Below are 5,815 nucleotides of genomic sequence, written 5' to 3' on the forward strand. Positions count from 1 at the left end.
AACACCCATAGACTGACTGGACCCAATTTCAAGAACTGGTTGAGGAACTACAGAATTGTTCTGGATTCTGAAAAATTGACTCATGTCTTGGACCAGGACCCACCTGCCATACCAGCACGTTCGACTGTTGAACAGAGAGCGTCTCTGAAAAAGTGGACGGATGATGATAACAAAACAAGATACTACATGTTGGGTGCAATGTCTGATGACTTGCAGCGCCAACATGAGAATATTTTGACTACCCGCCAAATGTTGGCTCACCTACAAGACTTGTTTGGTGAACAGAGTCGCGCGGCCAAGTATCAAGTCTGTCAAAGACTTTTTAAGGTTAAGATGCGTGATGGGCAGTCAGTCCAAGATCATTGTTTGACAATGATCAAGAATCTTGAGGAGCTTGAGAAGCTCGGTATCATCTTAGACAAGGATTTTTAGATTGATGTGATCCTTCAGTCCTTGTCCGATGCATATGGTCAGTTCATCATGAACTTTCATATGCATAAAATGCAGTGTACCTTGGCCGAGTTAATGAACATGCTGGTTACGGCTGAGCTTTCTAATGAAGGGTTCAAAAGGCTCATTCTTACTGTGGAACGAACTTCTTCCAAGAGAAAGTCTTTTGGAAAGAAAAAGAAGTCTGCGAAGAAGCAGAGGTGGATGGGAAGAAGAGGAAGCAGAACTGTCCTCGGTACCTGGCCACCCTAAAGAATAAGAAGGATGGTCCTTCTGGAGGTATGCTCATTTTAGAATCTAATCTTACGATTTCTTCTGCATTCAGTTGGGTGCTTGACTCTGGTTCTAGTGCTCATTTGTGTACTTCTATGCAAATCTTGAGGAGAGCAGGAGGCTGAGGGATGGGAAGATGATCCTACGCGTCGGGAACGGAGCAAGAGTTGCTGCTGTGGCCGTGGGAACCTATCCTCTGCGATTACCGTTAGGATTAGATTTAGTTTTATTAGAGACTGTTATTATGTGTCTGCAGCAAGCAGGAATTTGATTTCTATTTCATGTTTAGCACAAGAAGGCTATGTGATTAGCTTTCATAAGGACCATTATAATATTTTTTATGAAAATAATAAAGTTGCAGATGGTTTTCTTATTAACGGTCTCTATCAGCTACATATTGATGTATCTGTATTTAATATTGAGTAAAATGTAAATACCATAAGAATTAAAAGGCCTAGAGATAGTCTAAATGATAGATATCTGTGGCACCTGAGGCTAGGTCATATAGCGGAAGACAGGGTTAACAAATTGAAAAAATCTGGGCTATTGAGTCCGTTGACTTTCGAGTCATATCCAGTTTGTGAATCATGCCTTCAAGGCAAAATGACCAAACTTCCTTTTGTGGGACATGGGGAAAGGGCCACAGACCTACTTGCCCTAGTACATACAGATGTGTGCGGCCCATTTGATGTGCCGGCTAGAGGCAACTATATCTACTTCATTATCTTTACCGATGATATGTCTAGTATGGGTATGTGTTTCTAATGAAACACAAGTCTGAAGCCTTTGAAAGGTTCAAAGAATTCAGACATGAGGTAGAAAAACAAACAGAAAAGCCCATTAAGATTTTTCGATCAGATCGAGGAGGTGAATACCTTAGTCGGGAGTTCCTAGACTATCTTAAGGACAATGGTATAGTCTCTCAATGGACTCCATCTGGAACGCCTCAACTTAACGGAGTTTCAGAACGGAGAAATCGGACCCTATTAGATATGGTCCGTTCCATGATGAGCTTCACAGACCTCCCTGAGTTTCTTTAGAGACATTGTCTCATGACAGCAATTTATGTATTGAATAGGGTTCCCTCTAAAACCGTTCCTACCACACCATATGAGATATGGCATGGTAAGAAGCCAAGTCTGAATCATCTCAGAATTTGGGGTTATCCAGCTCATGTCAAGAGACAGAGGCGGACAAGTTAGAGTTCAGGTCTTTTAAAGCTCGATTCATAGGTATCCTAAAAAGTCATTAGGATACTATTTCTATATTCCGGAAGATCACAATGTGATTGTGAGTCGAAATGCTATTTTTTTTGAAAAACAGTTTATTCAAGATGGTGGCATCGGAAGAACAATTAAGCTCAAGGAGAATATCTCCCAAGAGCAACGAGCTAAAGAACCTGAGGAACCTAATCAATCAGAACCAGTCCTAACACAACCTCTTCTACCTCGTAGATCGATTAGGATTTTCCGTCCTCCTGAAAGGTACTTAGATACCATACAAGAGGAAGTAGAGGAAATGTTCCTCATGGGAAATGGGGCTCATGGTGATGACCCCAAGACCTATGATGAGGCGATATTAGATATCGACTCCGAGAAATAGTTAGAGGCAATGAGATTAAAAATTGACTCGATGCACTCAAACCAAGTCTGGACCTTGGTAGATCCACCTGAAGGTATTGTACCTATTAGTGTAAATGAATCTTCAAAAGAAAGATAGGTGCAGATGGGAATGTGGAGACATTCAAGGCTAGGCTCGTAGCAAAAAGTTATAGTCAGCGCGAAAGTATTGACTATCAGGATACCTTTTCGCCCGTAGCCATGCTAAAATCCATCCGCACATTGCTTGCTGTTGCAGCCTATTTCGATTATGAAATATGAACAGATGGACGTGAAAACGGCATTCTTAAATGGACATCTTGAGGAAGATATCTATATAGAACAGCCGCTTAGTTTCACATCCAGTGATGATGATCACAAGATCTGCAAGCTGCAAAGGTCTATTTATGGACTTAAGCAAGCATCTCAGAGTTGGAATACTCATTTCAATGATGTCATCAAAACGTTTGGTTTCATCAAGAACGAGGAGGAACCATGTGTGTTCAAAAGGGTCAGTGGGAGCACAGTTGTCTTCCTCGTATTGTACATAGATGACATCCTCCTAATTGGGAATGACATTCCCATATTGACCTTAGTCAAAGTATGGTTGTCTAAGGAGTTCTCTATGAAAGATCTAGGAGAGGCATCCTTTATACTGGGTATTAAGGTCTATAGAGATAGACCAAATAGGATGCTCGGACTTTCACAGAAAATGTACATAGAGGAGGTGCTAAAAAGATTTAATATGGAAAACTCCAAAAGAGGTTTATTACCTTTTAGACATGGCATTCATCTCTCCAAGAAGATGTGCCCTAGCACACCTGAGGAGATTGAATGCATGAGCAAGATCCCTTATGCTTCGGCAATAGGGAGCCTCATGTATGCCATGCTATGTACACGACCTGATATAGCCCATGCTGTGGTGTCACAAGCAGATATCAGTCGAATCCAGACGAAGAGCACTGGACTTCTGTGAAATGTATCCTTAAGTACTTGAGAAGGACTAAGGATATGATTCTAGTCTTTGGGAACGAAGAACTCCAGATTCAGGGATATACAGACTCAGACTTTATGTTTGATATAGATGATCGAAAGTCGACATTTGGGAGTCTGTTCATTTGCAATGGTGGTGCAAATAGCTGGAAGAGTTACAAGCAGACGGCGATTCCATCTGATCCGTGATTACCTCGAAAAAGATTATGTCGAGGTCAAGAGAGTCAACTCCATAGATAATGTGGCAGACTCGCTGACTAAGCCATTGGGCCAGCAAAAGATCGAAGCCCACCTTGAGAAGATGGGACTTAGGTATGTAACCAATTGGCATTAGGTCAAGTGGGAGTTTGTTAGATATGTGCCCTAGATGCCAGATCGGCTGACACATTTCTGTACAGATCTAAGGACAAATTTGTAATTTTAACTATAAATGAATAAAAGAATTATTCTTCTATCACATTGTGTACATTGTGTCTGTGATACATCCTTTGAGTTAGTTGGAATGTAAATTCATATTTTCAAGAGTTGAAAATTTAAGGCATGAATTTACATAACTAACTCATAAACAGCTTCTGACCATAGGATCATCACAAGGATGGTGATCGATCCGAAAGGTTGGTGTACGATCGCTTCCTTAGGGTAGATGTGTCTTGAGTCTACGGTGTGGAGACACCGGAGCAAGAGTACAGATATTCATTGAGAACGAGAGTACTGAGCGTGACCACCTCGAGCAGTCGTAAGGAAGTCTACCTTCTCGTCAATGACTAGCTCGATGCTGCAGTTGTGTGTCTAGTTCTTTGACCTGAGGTGCATCGACAGTTCACCTTGAGTGTGTTATAGTTTGACTACACCATAACTCGATTTTCTAGCCATTCGGAACCCTGAGGTGTATGTTGGCTGTAGCATATTCATTGTAGGAACTAGGTCGCACCAAGATGGGATCTATCAACCTCGGTAGATGAGAGTAGTCCTATGATGATCGAAAGATTAAGTCCTTAAACCCATGGCCATGGCAGAGTGAAATAATGGAAAAAGAATTTTCCATTGGAGTTTTACATCGGACTCGGATCGATTGATTAATTCATATGACTGATGTTGGATTTGACGAGTTCACCTTAACCCTAATTCAGTCGAGACTCATGATAGAGGAACTCAATCACATAAGTAGCTGCACCGAGAGGTTCGTCTTCAGTTCTGATGGATTGCCACCATATACTGCTACGTGTCACTGGTGGATTTTGGGAGCAATTAGAATGATATTGATGATCGATCATTCTAATTGTCTGAATCAGAAGAGTTCTGGTCCATCAAAAAGAGTTTCGATGATGTCGATGATGAGATCACGACATGTCTCATTACCATACGGATTGAACCTAACTGGGTCACACAAACAAGGGTTAGGGTCTGGATGTCATCAATTGGACTAACCCAATTGATTTGGATAAGATCCAATTAGGTTCAAGAAAATCATGCTAGCACTTGATTGAGCCTAACTTTCTCCTCGTGTAATCTTTTCTGTCTCTACTGAGCCAAATGTGATTTGACTCATCCTAAGAACCTTAGGAAGGTTTCTCTCAGTCTAAATGAAGATTGTCCAGCTCAGAAAAGACTTGTCTTAATTCATGAGATGAATTTAAGACAACACCTTGAACCTAACTGGGTCACACAAACAAGGGTTAGGGTCTGGATGTCATCAATTAGACTAACCCAATTGATTTGGATAAGATCCAATTAGGTTCAAGAAAATCGTGCTAGCACTCGATTGAGCCTAACTTTCTCCTCGTGTAATCTTTTCTGTCTCTACTGAGCCAAATGTGATTTGACTCATCCTAAGAACCTTAGGAAGGTTTCTCTCAGTCTAAATGAAGATTGTCCAGCTCAGAAAAAGCTTGTCTTAATTCATGAGATGAATTTAAGACAACACCTGCTAATTCCTAGCACCTGCCAATTTCATTTTAGAATATCTGTCAAAAGTTGACATATGGATCTTAAACTGAAGAGGATTCATTGGAGGATTTTTGTGGAGTGTCCACATGCCAAAACCCAATTGAATTGGGTGCTATAATCAGATTATGGCATGAGCCCAATTGGATTTAAGTGGGCGCCCCAAATGGATAAGAACCAAAGAGTCCTGATAAACTTAGACTCTTTGGCGCCACCTTGATTGAGCTTATCCATTGTTAGCACCAACTTAGGAGAGAGGGTGGAGGTTCTTATCTGATGTGATCAAATGACATCATTCCATCAATCAGAATTTTTTCAGAATTTATTAAAATTTTTTGATTGGATTGAATGATGTGGCACTGCGCAGCATACAGGGTCTATATAAACCCTGTTGAGCCTAGATTTTGCGGAAGAAATTATTTTATACACAAAACTCAATAGCTGCCGCCCACTACCCTCTTCTCCACGCCCTCCCTGCTCTCCTTCCTCCCCTCTTCACATCCAAAAAATTGGACGTCCATCCGGCAGAGATCTAAGGCGTGGTGACGCCAGGAACA

This window comes from Elaeis guineensis, chromosome 4 (genome assembly GCF_000442705.2).
Source record: "Elaeis guineensis isolate ETL-2024a chromosome 4, EG11, whole genome shotgun sequence".
NCBI lineage: Eukaryota > Viridiplantae > Streptophyta > Magnoliopsida > Arecales > Arecaceae > Elaeis > Elaeis guineensis.